Here is a 21,446-nt window from a genome sequence, read left to right as displayed (position 1 = left end):
TCATCAATCTTCGGTTACACGATAAATCAATCTAATCTAAAAGCCGTAAATTCAACTAAATACCTAGGTATTACAATTACGAACAACTTAAATTGGAAGGAACACATAGAAAATGTTGTGGGGAAGGCTAACCAAAGACTGCGTTTTATTGGCAGGACACTTAGAAAATGTAACAGATCTACTAAGGAGACTGCCTACACTGCGCTTGTCCGTCCTCTTTTAGAATATTGCTGTGCGGTGTGGGATAGGACTGACGGAGTACATCGAAAAAGTTCAAAGAAGGGCAGCACGTTTTGTATTATCGCGAAATATGGGAGAGAGTGTCACAGAAATGATACAGGATTTGGGCTGGACATCATTAAAAGAAAGGCGCTTTTCGTTACGACGGAATCTTCTCACGAAATTCCAGTCACCAACTTTCTCCTCCGAATGCGAAAATATTTTGTTGATACCGATCTATATAGGGAGGAACGATCATCAAGATAAAATAAGGGAAATCAGAGCTCGTATGGAAAAATATATGTGTTCATTCTTTCCGTGCACTACACGAGATTGGAATAATAGAGAACTGTGAAAGTGGTTCGATGAACCCTCTACCAGGCACTTAAATGTGATTTGCAGAGTATCCATGCAGATGTAGTAGATGTAGATGTACACTTACACAATCATGATTTCGGCTTCAAAGTGCCATTATCAAGTGTTTGGCACTTTGAAGCCGAAATCATGATTGTGTAAATGTAAATGTAATACTGTAAATAAACAGCGGTCTAATGGCGGCACTGACTTTAAAGAAATATATGACTGTGGCCCCGCATTATGAAAAAATTACAAAAAGTTCCGTTGCGTTTTGTAAGTATGGGTGTTTTTGGAACCACAAGTGAGAAAAGTCAGATTCCATATTGTTAATTTTCGCCTGATTCATTTTTGAAGGAAGTCATACATTGTATTAGGGGTATAATTGCATATATCGTGATCATTGGTACCACAATATGTACCCACTTCAGTGTGTTAGTTCTTTTTTCTCTGCTTCTAACAGTCTTTCCACAGAAACGTCACATAATTTACTACTTCACATTTTCTGTGCGGCTATAAATGCACCGGTAAGTAGTATAGAATTACCATTTTACGTCCACGTCTCAACACTTGAGCACCTAACCAGCTGCCCAGGGCAAAATAAGCGTTAATGGATAGCTTTTGGCACAAGTGCCTGGAGAGACTAACCAATCTAAAAACATACTACTCCTTACAGCTACAATTATTAGTCTACAAATGAAGTAATTACTGATGTAATGTTGTTGAGTACAGTGTCCTCAGTAACAAATAAAAAATCTGCACTTATACCCATAAGACCCTGTATATGCAGGACGAGTCAGGAGGAAAGGTATATGCTTCAAGGGGTGGTAATATTGATGATTCAGAACAAGAAACTTCTAATGAACATATGCCATTTTCTTAATAGTGCCATTTTCTTAATACACTCCTGGAAATTGAAATAAGAACACCGTGAATTCATTGTCCCAGGAAGGGGAAACTTTATTGACACATTCCTGGGGTCAGATACATCACATGATCACACTGACAGAACCACAGGCACATAGACACAGGCAACAGAGCATGCACAATGTCGGCACTAGTACAGTGTATATCCACCTTTCGCAGCAATGCAGGCTGCTATTCTCCCATGGAGACGATCGTAGAGGTGCTGGATGTAGTCCTGTGGAACGGCTTGCCATGCCATTTCCACCTGGCGCCTCAGTTGGACCAGCGTTCGTGCTGGACGTGCAGACCGCGTGAGACGACGCTTCATCCAGTCCCAAACATGCTCAATGGGGGACAGATCCGGAGATCTTGCTGGCCAGGGTAGTTGACTTACACCTTCTAGAGCACGTTGGGTGGCACGGGATACATGCGGACGTGCATTGTCCTGTTGGAACAGCAAGTTCCCTTGCCGGTCTAGGAATGGTAGAACGATGGGTTCGATGACGGTTTGGATGTACCGTGCACTATTCAGTGTCCCCTCGACGATCACCAGTGGTGTACGGCCAGTGTAGGAGATCGCTCCCCACACCATGATGCCGGGTGTTGCCCTGTGTGCCTCGGTCGTATGCAGTCCTGATTGTGGCGCTCACCTGCACGGCGCCAAACACGCATACGACCATCATTGGCACCAAGGCAGAAGCGACTCTCATCGCTGAAGACGACACGTCTCCATTCGTCCCTCCATTCACGCCTGTCGCGACACCACTGGAGGCGGGCTGCACGATGTTGGGGCGTGAGCGGAAGACGGCCTAACGGTGTGCGGGACCGTAGCCCAGCTTCATGGACACGGTTGCGAATGGTCCTCGCCGATACCCCAGGAGCAACAGTGTCCCTAATTTGCTGGGAAGTGGCGGTGCGGTCCCCTACGGCACTGCGTAGGATCCTACGGTCTTGGCGTGCATCCGTGCGTCGCTGCGGTCCGGTCCCAGGTCGACGGGCACGTGCACCTTCCGCCGACCACTGGCGACAACATCGATGTACTGTGGAGACCTCACGCCCCACGTGTTGAGCAATTCGGCGGTACGTCCACCCGGCCTCCCGCATGCCCACTATACGCCCTCGCTCAAAGTCCGTCAACTGCACATACGGTTCACGTCCACGCTGTCGCGGCATGCTACCAGTGTTAAAGACTGCGATGGAGCTCCGTATGCCACGGCAAACTGGCTGACACTGACGGCGGCGGTGCACAAATGCTGCGCAGCTAGCGCCATTCGACGGCCAACACCGCGGTTCCTGGTGTGTCCGCTGTGCCGTGCGTGTGATCATTGCTTGTACAGCCCTCTCGCAGTGTCCGGAGCAAGTATGGTGGGTCTGACACACCGGTGTCAATGTGTTCTTTTTTCCATTTCCAGGAGTGTAGTATCCGACATACAGCTGTTTGAAAATGCGCGTAGTCAATGTCACAGTACCTCACTGAACGTATCCTGGGCGTTGATTCGGTCGCCGTGGAGTCATTTCTTGGACACCTCGATCACCCGATCTCACTGCTTTAGATTACCTTTTTAGGGGTTGGCCTAAGAGCGAAGCCTTACGAGCGAGGAGTGGACACAAAGGAGTAAACTATCACTGGTATTTTACCGGTCGTCCCAAGCTCAAGTGTAGCATGCATTCAAATAGTCAGTAACGAAAATGTCGCTTTGGTTACATTCGTATGTGCGCGCTGGTGAAAAAGGAAATGCGACTGACGTCCTTATGCTCAAGTAAAGGACCGCATGAATTAACACAGAACAGCAACACAGGCGATCTATAATAGCTGCAAAATGCATTGCAGTTGAAGGTGGCTTTGTGAACGTCTTTTGTGAGGAAATGTACATAATTAAATAAAACATTAGGTGACTATGTTTCATAGACGATTACCTGCATTCGTCCTGTTCCTCACTGTTTTCATTAGTGGCTTCAGAAACTGCCAAGAACTGACCATATGTTCAATGACGTTTTCTGTTCAGAATCATTGTCACCCCTCAAAACATGTGCCTTTCCGCCTGAATCAACCTGTATACTTGTAGACCCATAAAATTGAACAGAGACCTCAGACATCTCGGGATTTTCACTGTGTCGTACGCATTTCTTCTTTCTATGAGGACTCTGCAGCCGCTTTTAGCTGGTAATAAAACTTCCTCTGTGGTGACCCGAGACGTGCAGCCGGCCTCTTGCCAAGGCTCTTAATGCGTAGCTATCCCAGCATGTTTCACGCTTTGACTCAGACCATAAATCTGCAAGCGCGTCTCTCCTAACCTGCTAAACTACACAAAAGTTAACCTATACATTTTGTAGGACGAACGTTTTGGCAGGCTGAAGCTTTCGGCTCATCCGAGTAGCGATTTGTATAGCTCTGCTAGCAACAGCGATCGGTTACAAAAATAAAATCCTTAACAGAAGCACTGTTATTGTTGTCTACACTTGGAAGTCTGATTTGATGCTGTTTATTCTGCGCACGTCTCATCCGCTTTGTATAGCTAAGCACCACCGCTCTGATCTCAGACGGGACTATAGGGACCGCCGTTTCATTGTCAGCTATTGGTGTCATTTTGATATGATATTGTGGAACTTGGAGTCAGCGCACCGTTCCCCTGGCCTTGTCGTCGTTGAGGACATTGGAAAACCTACTTCTCATTCGAGAAGCTCCTCAGTTGACATCACGAGGCTGACTGCACCCCCTGCCAGCCCTCCCAACAAGGAGAAATCCCTAAGGTACCGGGAACTGAAAGCACTCGCCAGCCATGCTGACCACTCAGCTGTTGAGGCGGACAACTCCGTTTATCCACTGCAATCAAAAAATCAATTTCAAGCTGGTTAATGTAGCCAAGGCCAACAGCCTTGCCGCAGTGGAGGAACCAGTTCCCATCAGCTCCCTGAAGCTCTCTCTGGTTTAGCTAGCACGTGGATGGGTGACGGTCCAGGTCTGCGAGGTGGTGTTGGCAAGTGGGGTGCACGCAGTTGTTGTGAGGCCAAATGAGGAGCTACTTGATTGAGAAGTAGCGTCTCTGATCACGAAAACTGTCAACAGTTGGGAGAGTGGTGTGCTGACCACATGCTCGTCCACATCTGCAACCAGCGATGTCTATGGGCTGAGGATGATACAGCGGTCGACCGTTACCACTTGGTCTGCCACATTTAAAACGCACATGACCTATTCTTGCCTGCACTTGGTACTGTCGACGTTTCATTTAAATTATGTCATGTGTGGCCTAAACCAAAGGTTGGCTGTATTTCTTGATGTCATGTGATGTGCTCTTTGCCGGCCGCGGTGGTCTAGCGGTTCTGGCGCTACAGTCCGGAACCGCGGGACTGCTACGGTCGCAGGTTCGAATCCTGCCTCGGGCATGGGTGTGTGTGATGTCCTTAGGTTAGTTAGGTTTAAGTAGTTCTAAGTTCTAGGGGACTTATGACCTAAGATGTTGAGTCCCATAGTGCTCAGAGCCATTTGAACCATTTGATGTGCTCTTTCTCGTTGCAGAAGTTGTTATGCAGCTACAGTGTGGACACAGAAGTGGTCAGTCAGTCGGTGCACGGTGTCGCGAGGTAATGAGGTTATTCGCTCTCCCTGGAGGAACCCTGCAGTAGGTTATGAATGCGGTTTGTTTATGGGGCCGGCCGCACGCACGGAGACGTCACAGGCCTCCTGTACTGTGGATTCCGGAAGCTGTGCAGCCTGAACTTACAGCCGTGATTACAGCGTGTCTAAACAAGTGGGACGCACTGGTTGAATTGTGGCCGCGATGCGTGTGTGCTTCGGATAAAAATAGGTGCTGTGATTTAGTGTGGCCACATCGGCATTTTCTAGTTACTACTGAAAGTTTGTTCACCGATAGAGCCTATTTACATTGCGCTCACTGATTTGACCATACATTGTGTTTGTGTGATTCTATACAGTAACTGACTCTGAATCGCTAATAGGCAGTCGTCTGATTACCTTATACTGTTTCTGCGAATAGGACTGCTTACTATATTTTAATATTTTTTATAGCGACAGTCTCTGTAAGAGTGCAAGTTGCTGTCGCATAGCTGGTTTGCTAGACTTGTTGATAGTACTGGTATACTATCTGGCTGTGCTAAGAAGCCATGGTTTCCCGTTTCCCGTTTCTAATACTGTTTCAGGGTAGCCTGTAACATTTGCTTACATTTATATGAGTGGAGTTCACAGACGTCCACAAGCTGAAGCGTATATTACAACAGAAAGAGCACTTGGGATACAACGAACTGTGCCAGGGAAGTTACAATTGTCCTCATGGTTCTATGTCCATGGGGATTTGGTATTTGAGACGTGGGACGTAGGGAAAGCAGGAAAAGGTGTAAACGGGGCCTAATCAGTTACCGTTAGTTGCACTGTAAACACATACATTTTATTTAAAGAAATTATTTTTTAAAAACAATCATTTAAAAGATTTGACTATAACACAAGCTACACTGACGGCTGAAGTCATTATTAAGAAAGAATTCAAATTATTTGTCAGCTGAAGGCCACGAGTAATACTTCAGAACAACTAATGGCTGGATGCCTGAATTACAAATGAGGAAGACAATTACACTTAAAAATAGCAAAATAATTTTTTTAACAATCATTAAAAAAATTGACTGTAACACAAGCTATACTGATGGCTGAAGGCCTTATTAAGAAGAATTCAAATTATTTGTAGGCTGAAGGCCATAAGCAATAGAAATAATTTAAACAAAATACTATTTTTAAACAATCGACACAATCAGACCAAATAAAGAAGGGAGTGATCCACAGAGAGTGCTCCAAGGATCGACCTGAGAAAAGTCCCTACAGCTGCATAAGCGGTGAGACAGGCAGCCACGAGCTATTCTCACTTAACGGGATGGCAACTCAAAGTAGGGACACGCCGATCAGTCATCTTACCAAATCCACCTAACGTGTGATAACCAGTACAATGATGGAACAATTCAAGCAAGGGCAAAGTGACAGACAGCACTGCATCTTCAGAATCCGGTTTTTAAAATATCGAGAGGCAGAAGGAACATAAGAAACCACAATCCACGCCGCAATCAAGGAGGCTGTCGAACTACGCATCGGCAAGACGAGGAAAAGTATACTGCCGAAAAAATACGCTAACCTCCAGGGCAGGTAAATGGGGCGATACCGGCCACGAGGCAGTAAAATACCGCTGGTTGCACTTCACAAAATAATAACACAAAATTAAAAAAAGCTAATAGCAGGCAGTAGAAGACAGCAAATAGATTCCGCCAACTCGACATGCTCCACTTGCTGCTGTTCGTCTCATGATGACCCTCAAGCAGCAACATACGAACAAACGGCGTGATCACAAAAAAGGAGATTTCACTACTGGATTAATCTTCACTCAACTCAACGTTCTGGGTCCGGTGGACCACGAGGTTGTGGCCCTCGCATCTACAGCCCCTCAATCTAGCAATAACTGTGTGCCGCCAGCGGTCCCGGCATGTCCCCACGCTGCTGGCCCTCTCTGCTGCTCCATCTCAACAGAACTACCAACACAACCGACCCTGAAAACACTCCACGTCCTTCCAAAGACAGTAAGGGTACTAGATATCGATAAACGCTGCCGCTGCCACTCGGGGACAGACAACGCTAGCAAATGTAGTGGCGCCAGTAAACAGAAGAAGAAAATGAGAGGCCACTATCTCTATTACACGATGCCAACCTACCAACGGCACCACCGTGAGCCGCACACCGCTCAGAATCAGTCTGTTTGTAAATTGTTAAAACGAGTATGAGATTTTCAAAAATGCAGTTAAATTGAAATTTTATTGGATTTTGAAGCAAACCAGTGGTTGTCGTTTAAAGGAATGTAATGAAAAAAAGCTGTTGTAAATATTTTATTTTCAAAACTGAGTAAAAATTGGAAGTATTTGTTCCACTGCTCGTTATTCTAATGCTTAATTTCTTGTTATGGTAAATGCTGTAGAGTTTTATTGAATGAAAGTGTTTAAAACATTTTGCTGTCTTCAGTTTAATTTTAGTAATTGCAATAGTTTTATTTTTCAAGTAGAACTGCAGTTTTATCTTGATCTTGACTCAAGTTATTAATAAATGTATGTGGCCAAATGTTAACTTGAACCCAATCAGTCGATTATACCCTTTTATCGTGTCCACCAAAGTCAGCACGCTGTACTATACAACACTATAATTCAGACACACACTTTCAGAAAGGACTTTCTAACACTCAAATCTACATAGATTTCAAACCATTTCTCTTCTCCAAAAACGTTTCTCTTCCTATAATCAGACTCTACTTTGGCCATCGACTCTCTACTTCAACTATCGTCACATTTTTTGCTGCCTAAACAATAAAACTAATCTAAATCACTCAAGATTTAAATAATGAAACAGTGCACCAGTTACGTTGTGCAGTATTGCATTACTTAAATCACGGATGACACGGTTGCCGGCTTCCCAAAAACGCCGGTTTGGTGAATGTTAAGTAAATCGGCACCGCCTAATTCAGTGCGGCTACATTCCGCTGCCCCTTTTTATTTACTTCTCATGATCATTCCATAACCTATTTTCAGGACTATCCATTACATTCAACTCCTCTTCCGGTTATTTTGGCCGGCCGCTATGGTCGAGCGGTTTTAGATGCTTCAGTCCGGAACCGCGCTGCTGCACGCTCGCAGGTTCGAATCCTGCCTCAGGTATGGTTGTGTGTGATGTCCTTAGGTTGGTTAGGTTTAAGTAGTTATAAGTCTAGGAGACTGATGACCTCCGATGTTAAGTCCCATAGTGCTTAGAGCCATTTGAACCATTTGAACCAGTTATTTTGCTACCTCTGACATAATTACGACGACAATGACACCGGAAAACCTCAAAGTTTTCATTTCTTCTTTAATCCCTTTCCAAATGTGTCCGTACTTTTCCTTCGCTTTTTGCTTAATATACAAATTGAATAACATTGACGATACGTAGCAACCCAGTTTCACTCCCTTCTCGATTACTGCCTTCATTACATATCCTCCGACTTTTATAATTGCCGTCTGGCTTCCGTAAAGTTATAATTAATAAATTTCCTTTACTTCACGTCTATGGTCACGACATTTTTAAGTCCTTGGACTACCAGTTTCGATCAGAAGTGACCATATACAGGACTATTTTATAAACACTGCTGACCGACACCGTAGTCTGAGGACTTAAAAAAATTGTGACCATCGACGTGACGTAAAGGAGATTTATCCTAATTTCGGCTCACTGTTTAATTTGCGCCTATGTCGCAGCTTGTGAAGTTATAATTAAGCTTTCGCTCCCTGCATGTTATCCCTGCAGCCTTAAAAATTTCGAAGATTGTAATCGACATTAACGAATGCTTTCTCTGTATCCACAAATTCCGTACCAGTAGATTGCGTTCGTTCAGTGTATCCCCAAAGATAAGTCGTAGGCGTCAGTTTTGCGTCTCTTGTTCCCACATCTCCTTGGAATCTCCACATCTCCTTGGAACACAAATTGATCTATGAAGTTGGCTTCTACCAGTCTTTCCATTCTTCCTCAAATTATTCGTGTTATTACTTTCCAATCACAACTGATGGTTGCGTAATATTTACACCGGTCAGCATCTATCTTCTTTGGAATTGGAATCATTACAGATCCATTAAATTTCGAGCCTGCAGCCGCGTAAAGTCAACGTTTTCCTCGTACTTCGGCCGTACATCGTTCAACCATCTTCAGAGTGAGCCGAAAGACTGTCGCTCCAGCACTCGCTCCGTCATTTTAAGACCGTGGACCGCGCCACTCTGCAAGCGGTCACGGATTCACAGACGCCACAGACGATAATCGGCGCCGAAGAAGACAGTTTGTCTTAATTCTACCCGTGACTGCGCAGTCGATCCATGCTGGAATATCGATGCGTCACTCTGAGCTGCACTTTCGCGACGTCATTGTAAGTTATTTACAGGAAGGTTCGCAATCCATGTCTTAACCAAGCTGAAACCTCTATTTTTATTAATTAAATTCGTCCAAGCGTATTTCAGTTGTCCCTTTCACATCCTAGTTCCAGATGCCAAACTTTTGACGGTTTCATGCAACATTGTGTGACCTCTATCAATACAGTGTTCTGTAACAGCTGGTTTATTTGGCTGTATGAGGCGGGTGTACTTGCGGTGTTCCCTAAATCTTTCAATGGACTGTACGAATCTTCTGCCTAATGTATGAGAGGCCAAATTATCAGAGCATCAAATCATCCTTAACGGAGCCGAAGTGTGTTCTGTCTTGCGTAGACGACGAAAAATCACTTCGTGCTTGTTGAGGATCCGTCCAATTTTCGACGCTAGGCTTCCCACACATGGCAGGATAGCTGTGGATTTATCTGCCTGTGCTTTCTTCTGAATTGTTAAGTCCACCGACTGCACAGCCAGAGATATAATTCATGCACATTGCCGTTCTTTGCCGCCGATCAACGATTCTAAGCCTTTGGATCTGTGGCCGCGTGGGCAACGGCATAGTCCTCGAGTGTAAAAGGGCGGAGTTAAGTGCTAGAACGTGAGCCTTTCGTCTCACTCTGAAGGTGGCTGAACGACATATAGGCAAAACATTAGAAGAAATAGCTGAATTTATGCAATTGCACACCCGAAATTTAATAAAGCAGTCACTGCACCGCGAAAACACGGTATCTACTTGGAGCCTCGGGGTATTTCGCCTGTTTCATATATACTGACGGACAAAAAATCGCAACACCAAGAAGGAGACGTGCCACACAAACGACAGTTCGCAGGCGTGTTTCTACACTGAAAGATGACGTCTATCCAAATTTGGCTACAATCGCGTAAGAGTGGACCTATAGCGCCAATATCAGGACACAAATCAGGCTTGCTTCAAATTGTCGCTGTAACGGTCATGAGCGTTAGTTACCTTTGAGATTGGATTTGATGATGTCACTAAGAATGCCTTTAAGGCGATAAAGGTGGCATTATCAACACATCACTGAGTTTGAATGAGGTCGTGTAACAAGCCTACGATAGGGTCGACGTTCCTTCCTCGATACTGCAGAGAGACTTGGCAGGAATGTCGCCACAGTGCTTGACTGCTGGTAACGGTGGTCACGAGAATGTAAGGTCGCATGAAGAGATGTACAGTCGCAAGAAGACCGGGCTCCGGACTGCCAAGTGGCACCACTGAGGGGGGAAGACCATCGTGTTCGGCGTATGGCTCTGGCGCATCGTACTGCATCTGCAGCACCAATTCGAGCAGCAGTTGCCACCATAGTGACACAACGGATCGTTACAAGTCGGTTAGTTCAAAAACAGCTCCTAACCAGATGCCCTGTAGCGTGCATCCCACTGACCCCAAACCACCACCATTAAAGACTTCATTGCTATCAAAGCAGAGCTCATTGGACGCAGGATGGAGGGCTGTTGTGTTTTCAGATGAATGCCGGATCCGCTTGTGTGCCGGTGATGGCCGTATTTTGGTTACAAGGAGCCCAGTTGAGGGCCTGCAGTCATTTTGTCTACGTGCTAGACACGCTGGACCTGCACCTGGAGTTCTGGTGTGTGGTGCAATTTCATGGCTATCTTTTGCACTCTGACTGCAAATTTATAGGTCAGTCTGGTCAATCATCCTGTCATGCTGCCATTCATGGACAGCATTCCAGGGGGTGTTTTCCAACAGGATAACGTTCGTCCACATACCGCTGTTGTAACCCTGCATGCTCTACAGAGTATCCGCTTGTTACCTTGGTCTGTTCCACAACTACATTTGTCCACTAGTGGGACATCATCGGACGACAACTCCAGCGTCATCCACAACCATCATTAACTGTGCCTGTGTTGACCAACCATGTGCAATGGGCATGGAACTCCATCTCACAAACAGACATCTGGCAACTGTATGGCACAATGCATGCACGTTTGCCTGCTTGCATTCAAGATTCTAACGGTTACACTGGTTATTAATGCACCAGCATTTCACATTTGCAATGGCTTGTCTTGCGGTTACATTAACCTGTGATCAGGCAATGTGAATCGCTTACATATGTTAGCGAGGCAAATATATTCCCGAAATTTCATTACTATACAGTGTGCGTCAAAAAAATGTATACACACTTTGAAGCGTTATAGAAAACCTATTTCCCGTTCTACGATGTTAAATTTCTGGAATTGGAAAGCTTAAAGTCCAGTTGGAAAAATAAATGTACTTTGCAAATGTGATTAATGTTCAAACTGGTAGCGCCTTCAGCATCAATACATTTCTGAGTACGAGTCACCACTGATTCCGAACATCGTACCAAAGTGTCCAATGAGATTTCTGCGCTCGCCACCTGAATCTCATTTCAAAGTGTGTCCAGGTTACGTGGTTTACGTTTGTACACCTGATCTTTTACTGTGCCCCATAAGAAGAAATCTAGCGGCGTGAGGTCTGGAGAGCGTGCAGGAAACTCGATTGGTCCCCTGCGTCCTATCCACTGGCCTGGCACATTGTGATCCAGGTATGCTCGTAAATCCCTATGATAGTGCGGCGGGGCGCCATCTTGTTGGAAATAAAACTCATCATTACCGTATAATGAACGAATGGCAGGGACTATGGAGTTAGCAAGCATTGTTAGGTACGTTTCTGCAGTAACAGTACCTTCAAAGTGGAAAGGCCCATTGAGTCCCCTTGCAGACAAACCACACCACACATTTACACCAGGCAAATTCACAGCCTTGTCAATTGTAACGTGAGGATTGTCTTCAGCCCAGTACACACAACTGTGCCTATTGACAGTTCCATTGAGTTTGAATTGGGTTTCATCCGACCAAATTATGCTACCCATAAATTCCGGTTCACGTCTGACCATCTCCTGAACCCATTCACAAAATTCAAACCTTCAATCTGGATCGTCGTCACTTAGCTGTTGCACCAGCCTTGGAATGTACACACGAAACTTGTCTTTCTTCAGAATGCGTAGCACACTACCAGCCCTTACATTACTCTCACGTGGCGCTTGCCTTGAAGATTTTTGAGGCGAACGCTGAAACAGTTCCAACACCGCAGTTGTGGAATCATCACTTGTAGCTGTACGAGGTCGCCCTGATCGACCTTTACGCACATCACACACTGTTCCATGAATTTCGAATTTGTCTCGTAGACGTGTAATTGTTGACCTTGAAGGTGGTTCTGTACCATACTCACTTCTCCACTGTCTTCGAACCGCAGCTACATTCTCAAATTTCCAGTACCACTTAATTATCTGCTTCCGCGCTTCAAAGCTCAAACGCACGTCCGCCATGTTGCAGTTACTTTCCTGCCACTGCTGCCACCTGTTGAAGAAATGTAACATTACTTTCTCACAGATATTTAACCTTGTAGAACGGGAAATAAATTGTCTATGACAGTTCAAAGCTTGTATACATTTTTTTGACGCACTCTGTACATTAAATATCCTTTGGTCTCGTGATTTTTGTCTACATCTACATCTACATCCATACTCCGCAAGCCAACTGACGGTGTGTGGCGGAGGGTACTTTGAGTACCTCTATCGGTTCTCCCTTCTATTCCAGTCTCGTATTGTTCGTGCAAAGAACGATTGTCGGTATACTTCTGTGTGGGCTCTAATCTCTATGGTTTTATCCTCATGGTCTCTTCGCGAGATATACGTGGGAGGGAGCAATATACTGCTTGACTCTTGGTGAAGGTATGTTCTCGAAACTTTAACAAAAGCCCGTACCGAGCTACTGAGCGTCTCTCCTGCAGAGTCTTCCACTGGAGTTTATCTATCATCTCCGTAACGCTTTCGCGATTACTAAATGATCCTGTAACGAAGCGCGCTGCTCTCCGTTGGATCTTCTCTATCTCTTCTATCAACCCTATCTGGTACGTTCTGGCGCTGCAGTCCGGAACCGCGGGACTGCTACGGTCGCAGGTTCGAATCCTGCCTCGGGCATGGGTGTGTGTGATGTCCTTAGGTTAGTTAGGTTTAAGTAGTTCTAAGTTCAGGGGACTTATGACCTAAGATGTTGAGTCCCATAGTGCTCAGAGCCATTTATCTGGTACGGATCCCACACTGCTGAGCAGTATTCAAGCAGTGGGAGAACAAGCGTACTGTAACCTACTTCCTTTGTTTTCGGATTGCATTTCCTTAGGATTCTTAGGAATCTCAGTCTGGCATCTGCTTCCCGACGATTAACTTTATGTGATCATTCCATTTTAAATCACCCCTAATGCGTACTCCTAGGTAATTTATGGAATTAACTGCTTCCAGTTGCTGACCTGCTATTTTGTAGCTAAATGATAAGGGATCTATCTTTCTATGTATTCGCAGCACATTACACTTGTCTACATTGAGATTCAATTGCCATTCCCTGCACCATGCGTCAATTCGCTGCAGATCCTCCTGCATTACAGTACAATTTTCCATTGTTACAACCTCTCGATGCACCACAGCATCATCTGCAAAAAGCCTCAGTGAACTTCCGATGTATCCACAAGGTCATTTATGTATATTATGAATAGCAACGGTCCTATGACACTCCCCTGCGGCACACCTGAAATCACTATTACTTCGGAAGACTTCTCTCCATTGAGAATGACATGCTGCGTTCTGTTATCTAGGAACTCCTCAATCCAATCACACAATTGGTCTGATAGTCCATATGCTCTTACTTTGTTCATTAAACGACTGTGGGGAACTGTATCGAACGCCCTGCGGAAGTCAAGAAACACGGCATCTACCTGTGAACCTGTGTCTATGACCCTCTGAGTCTCGTGGACGAATAGCGAGAGCTGGGTTTCACACGACCGTCTTTTTCGAAACCGATGCTGATTCCTACAGAGTAGATTTCTAGTCTCCAGAAAAGTCATTACCGTGTAATGAACGAATGGCAGGGAATATAGAGTCAGCAAGCATTGTTAGGTACCTTTCTCCAGTATTGGAAGATACATGACACTGTCTGTGAAAGTAGTACAGCATCAGCAGCAGCGCCTAAGCCGCGCTGATTTCAGCAGACACTTGCGAGAGCAGGTTCCACATCGTCAGCTCGTGCCTCGCTGCGCCTCTTGCCTTGCCTCATCGTTGCTGGCAGAGCCGATATAGCTCCCAATATTTGGCCTCCTCCCTGCCGGCTCCCCCCACTCTTCTTACACGTTTCCACGGAGGCCGCTATATGAAGTCAAATACAGCCGCGGCAAGGAGGGCGCGCTGGATAAAGGAGGGCGCAGAGGGAACGCGGCGCGGCGCGTATGCATGCGGCGCGCGGCGCGGCGCGACGACAAAGGAAACACGCACGCGCCGGTATCGAGAACGACTACAAAGTGGAAATAAAATTGTGTGCAGCGGCGTACGGCCAGAACCGATACCTCAGGGGAACACCGGCCCTCAGACCGTTTTATTCCTTATACTGATAAGGTCTTTCACGGTCGTAGCATCTGCTCCGTACATCTCGAAAGACGTGTGCCTCCTACTTCGAGACTTTGGCAAACTTTACGTTCTTCACAGTGTGGCATATGGGAGGTGTAGCAATGAACATTCACCACGCTGTCTGCAGCAGCTGAAGAATGCGTTGTCTCCGTTTATTTGTAACGGAAAATTGGTATAACAGTCATCTGTTTTTAGATCATAACATATCAACAAAGACATTTGATTAGTCTGCTTTCACAGCTAAAATTTTATGAAGTGGTAGACATACACACAGAAAGAAGTAGACGGTGGTTAAAACATGTTATACCTTAATTTGATCCCTTTTTCCGTCTAGAAATTGAGATAAGTACTATGAACACGACGATATCATTCCGTATTCAGGGTTGAAACGTCTCATTAGTAAAAGGACCATTGCTGCACGAACGGAAAACTGAAACGCGACTACGAGTAATATTTATGAGTTGTGTCCATAAATACCATCAATATCAATAAAATGTTTATTCAAGACCAGAGTGCCGGCGGAATGGCCGAGCGGTATTAGGCGCTACAGTCTGGAACCGCGCGACCACAGTTCGCAGGTTCGAATCCTGCCTCGGGCATGGATATGTGTGATGTCCTTAGGTTAGTTAGGTTTAATTCTAAGTTCTAGGGGACTGATGACCTCAGACATTAAGTCCTATAGTGCTCAGTTCCATTTGAGACAAGACCAGAGACTACATAAAGTGCCCATAATACTGCTAAATGATCACCCCAAGGCTTTGTGAGTTCCATTAACCTTTGTATATTATACTCTGAGACCTTTTAATAAACGCAGAAAGAAGGAATTATTCATATGGAACGCAAATGAGTAGATGTAATGTACATGTTCACATAAACAATGATTAGAATGTCACAAACATTGCATGATTTATTCAAGAGAAAGACTTTCTCAAACACAGTCAATAAGGCGTTGGTTTACCTCTGGATCTTACGCGAACAATTACTCGGCTTGGTGTAGATCCACAAAGTGATCTCGTGCCAAATTCTGTCCAATCGGCGCGGCAGATCATCAAAATCTTGTGCAGTATTGAGGGCCTTGACCATAGCTCTCCAAACGTTACCAAATGGGGACATATTCGGCGAGCTTGCTGACCAAGATAAGGTTCGGCAAGCATAGATACAAGCAATAGAAACTTCCGCCGTGTGCGGATGGGCGTTATCTTGCTGAAATGAAAGCCCAGAATAGCTTGCTACGAAGTACAACCAAACGCGGCGTAGAGTATCATTGACTTGCCGCTGTGCATGAATGACAACCAAAGGGGTCCTGCTATGAAAAGAAATGCCACCCCAGACAATCACTGTTGGCTATCGGGCAACATGACGAGAGACACGTTGGTATCCCATCGTTGTCTGGGGCGTCACCAGACACGTCTTCGCCAGTCATCGGGGCTCAGTTCGAAGACAATTCTACTCCGGTCAATGAGATTCCAGGCCGAAGACACTCTAGGCCTAAATCATGTCTGGATTCGCTCAGGACAGTGGTGGCATACCAACCTGACGATCACCTGCCATAATGTCCGACAACCAGGAGAGATGGTCTCGGACGCCTTTTATTTTTATAGGAGGACCTGTTCGGATGTCATCTGCAGTACTTTTACAGCACAGCAGCACGTCGACTATATTCCAAGTTCCGTTTTGTTGCCCGTCATGGCAAACCACCAGGATTTACATCTCAGTAAACGCTATCATGGCCCGAAAGGTCGCCGGATCTCTCCCCAGTTGAGAACGTTGGGAGCGTTACATGCAGGGACATCCAACCAAATACGGACTTTGACGCTCTGACGCCCCAGCCAGACAGAATTTGGCACAATATTCCGCAGGAAGACATCCAACAAGCCGAATAACTGCTTGCAAAAGGACCGGAGGTGGACCAACGTGTTACTGACTTGCTCGGTTTGTGGAGCTATTTCTCTTGAAGAAATCATCCACTTTCTCTGAAATTGTAATCATTTGTTTGTACTCATGTATGTACATCACATCCACCGATTTCTGGTCATTTATAATTCATTCGTCGTGGATCGTTCTTTGTCTTAGAAAGTATATAAACATACTGATCTCGTACATGGTTGTCTTCTTTATTAAACTCTAGTACTACATTATTACTATTAAACATTATTATTATTTCTTTGCTTTCTCAGACGTTATGTCTGGTTAAAAATGGAAAGTGACGCGGACCTTGATCAACCGTGACTTACTTTTAACTGTACGGTATATGTTACATTGCATTTAGGAACTTTTCGGTAATTGAACATGTATCAATAATTACAGATTTCTGTAGTTGTATATATACGTTTGGATGTAGCTGTATTGCGTTGATGTACTGGTGGATATTGTGTGGTATGACTCCTGTAGTTGATAGAATAATTGGTATAATGTCAACTTTTTCTTGATGCCACATGTCCTTGACTTCCTCAGCCAGTTGGATGTATTTTTCAATTTTTTCTCCTGTTTTCTTCTGTTCAAATGGTTCTGAGCACTATGGGACTTAACAGCTATGGTCATCAGACCCCTAGAACTTTGAACTACTGAAACCTAACTAACCTAAGGACAGCACACAACACCCAGCCATCACGAGGCAGAGAAAATCCCTGACCCCGCCGGGAATCGAACCCGGGAACCCGGGCGTGGGAAGCGAGAACGCTACCGCACGACCACGAGATGCGGGCGTTTTCTTCTGTATATTTGTTGTATTGGGTATGGCTATTTCGATTAGTTGTGTTAATTTCTTCTTTATTATTATTATTATTATTATTTTACATATGGTCTATACTTAAGCCTACGTACAGTCTGTCTCTCTCTCTCTCGCTTACCTCACACACACACACACACACACACACACACACACACACACACACACGCACACACATACACACTCAGACGGAAGTCATTTGTCCTTCTTGTGTTTTATTTATTGGGTGGTTGGTTGGTTTGGGGAAGGAGACCAGACAGCGTGGTCATCGGTCTCATCGGATTATGGAAGGATGGGGAAGGAAGGCGGCCGTGCCCTTTCAGAGGAACCATCCCGGCATTTGCCTGGAGTGATTTAGGGAAATCACGGAAAACCTAAATCAGGATGGCCGGACGCGGGATTGAACCGTCGTCCTCCCGAATGCGAGTCCAGTGTCTAACCACTGCGCCACCCCGCTCGGTGTTTTATTTATTAATGTTACTGTTATTTTCGAACTTTAATTGGTTGTTCACAGCGTTATTCAGTACCGAAACAATGAATTTTGTGGCTGTTATCAGTACGCCCGTTTGTGCAAAGAGCTGTCTGCAAGAGTATCTATAGTGAACACCACATAATATCTTCAATATTCGCTTCTGTACAACAACTACTTACTTCCTCAATGGAAATTTGTCCCAAAATCTCATGGCAAAAGAAATTACTGAATGAAAATGCAAGTATTCAGAATTGTGAAATCTGCATTGAGACACATTTTTTAACTTCACGCTTTTCGGATATCTAGTAAGCAATGTTTTGCAGTTGTAATGGCACCAGATTCGTCTTCGGGAGGAATGGGGATTAAATCTAGATTCGACTATATATTTGTGTTTTCTGTCGTTCCTTTGAATCACTTAAGGCGAAATGCAGAATAGTTGCTACGAAAGAGGAACTATTGCTTACTTTCCCATTCTTGTACCACTCCTATTTTTCTAGGACTTCAGGTTCTTCTGTTTCGCTTTTACTTCTCACACTGTATGTGCATCATCATATAAATGCTCCAATATTTTATAATTTGATTTTAGTAGCATTAAAAGGTGATTTATTTAATCCCGTAGCATTTGTGGACTTGAAGAAAGTCTTAGAAAGCTCAGAGTGCTATTATAGGTCCTAAATTCTGATACGAATGTTTATAAAGAACAGTCAACTACAGTCTAAAATGTCTGTAACGACTATGATGGAACAATAAAATTTAAAAGAAATGAGAAGTACATTCCTGTTGTGCACAGTGTAGAGGGCAACAGCATTTTCAGTAGTTGCAGGGGTAACAGTATGGATGTTTGACTACTATAGCATTGTAACGTACAACAGCTCGCTGTGCTGGTACTGTGAACGGCTGAAAGCAAAAGAAAACTGCAGTCGTAATTTTCCCCGAAGGCATGCAGCTCTACTGTGTGGTTAAATGATTATGACGTCCTCATGCGTAACATATTCCGGACGTAAATTTGACTCCCAGTCGTATCTTTGGGTGGGGACTATTCAGGAAGATATCGTCATCAGGAAAAAAAAATGGCATTCTACATAGCGTAATGTGGGACGTCAGATCCCTTAATCCGGCAAGTAGGTTAGAAAACTTTAGTAAAGCAAATGGAAAGGTTGAAGTTAGACATAGTCGGAATTTGTGAAGCTCGATGGCAGAAGAAACGGGACTTTTGTCAGGTGAATACAGGGTTATAAAAACAACGTCAAACAGGGGTAATTCAGGAGTAGGTTCAATAATGAATAAGGAAACAAGAACGCGAGTAAGCTACTACGAATAGCATAGTGAACGCATTATTGTAGCCAAGATGGACTCGTAGCCCACGCCCGCCAAAGTAGTACAAATTTATATGACAACTAGCTCCGCAGATGATGAGGAGATTGAAGGGATGTATGACGAGATAAAAGAAATCGTTCGGGTAGTTAAGGGAGACGAACATTTATTAGTAATAGGGAACGGGACGGGAATTCAATAGCAGGAAAAGGAAGAGAAGGAAAAAACTAGGTGGATATGGACTGGGAAAAGGCATGAAAGAGGAAGCCGCCTGGTAAAATTTTGCACAGAGCGTAATTTAAGCATCGCTAACACTTGGTTTAAAAATCATGAAAGATGGTTGCATACGTGGAAGAGAGCTGACAGCACTGGAAGGTTTCAGATTGATCATATAACGGTAAGCCAGAAATTTCGGATCCAGTTTCTAAATTGTATGACATTTCCAGGGGCAGATGTGGTCTCTGACCACAATTTATTGGCTATGAACTGCAGATTAAAACTGAAGAAATTGGGAAAAAAGGTAGGAAATTAAGGAAATGGGACCTGCACAAGTTGAAAGAACGAGAGGTTCTTGAGAGTTTCAGTGGGTGCATTAGGCATCTGTTGACTAGAACAGGGGAAATGAATACAGTAAAAAGCCAACGGGTAGCTTTAAGAGATGAAATAGTGATGGCAACAGAGGATCAAATAGGTAAAAGACGAGGTCTAGTAGAAATTTTTGGGTAACACAAGAGACATTGAATTTAACTGATGAAAGGATAAAATATAATAATGCAATAAATGAAGCAGGCGAAAGGGAATACAAAGTCTAAAAAATGAGATGGATAGGAAATGCAAAATGGCTAAGCAGGAATGGCTAGAGAACAAATGTAAGGTTTTAGAGGCATATACCGCTAGGGGAAAGGAAAATTAAAGACGCAATAGAAGCAGCTGGATGAATATCAAGAGCTCAGATGGGAAACCAGTCCTAAACAAAGAAGGGAAAGCTGAAAGGTGGAGGGAGTATATAGAAGGCCCATACGAGGGAGATTTAATTGAGGGCAATGATATAGAAATAGAAGAGGACACGGAGGAAGATGAGACGTGAGATAGGATACTGTGAGAAGGATTTGACAAAGCACTAAAGACGTAAGCCGAAACAAGACTCTGGGAGTAGACGACATTCCGTCAGAACTACTGATAGCCTTGGGAGAGAGAGCAATGATAAAAACCTTCCATCTGTTGTGCAAGTTGTGTGAGACAGGCGAAATACTCTCAGACTTCAAGCAGAATATAATAATTCCAGTTCCAAATGAAGCAGGTGCTGATAGGTATGAATATTACCGAGATATCAGTTTAATAATTCATGGTTACAAAGTACTAACACGAATTCCTTACGGAAGAATGGAAAAAACTGCTAAAAGCCGATCTCAGGGAAGACTGGGTTCTGGAGAAATGTAGCAATACGCGAGACAATGCTGACCCTACGACTTCTTTTAGAATGTTAAGGAAAGGCAAACTTACGTTTACAGGATTTGTAGACTTACAGAAAGCTTTAGAAAATGTTGATTGGAACACTCTGAGTGAAATTATGCAGGTAGCAGGAGTAAAACACAGGGAGTGAAAGGCCATTTACAACTTTTACAAAAACCAGAAGGCAGTTATAAGAGTCAAGGAGCACGAAAGGGAAGCATTGGTTGAGAAGGGAGTGAGATATGTTTGTAGCTTGCCGCCGATGTTATTCAACCTGTATATTGAGCAAGCAGTAAAGAAAACCAAAGAAACATTTGGAGTAGTAATTAAAGTCCAGGGAGAAGAAACAAAAACTTTGAAGTTTGTCGATGACATCGTTAACATCGATTATACGAGGGTCACTCCAAAAGAAATGCTCACTATTTTTTTTTAAAATCCATCTTTTATTCTACGTGTTTGAAAGTTTTACAGTGGGTATATACAACCTTTAGGAACAATAGTTTCATTTCTCCACATATTTTCCATCCCTCTCGACTGCCTTACGCAATCTTGGAACCAGCGCCTGTATACCCGCGCGGTAAAATTCTGGACCAACCTGTTGGAGCCACTGTTTGGCAGC

This window comes from Schistocerca cancellata, chromosome 2 (genome assembly GCF_023864275.1).
Source record: "Schistocerca cancellata isolate TAMUIC-IGC-003103 chromosome 2, iqSchCanc2.1, whole genome shotgun sequence".
Classification (NCBI taxonomy): domain Eukaryota; kingdom Metazoa; phylum Arthropoda; class Insecta; order Orthoptera; family Acrididae; genus Schistocerca; species Schistocerca cancellata.
The sequence above is the reverse complement of the archived record's forward strand: the minus strand, read 5'-3'. Positions refer to the sequence as shown.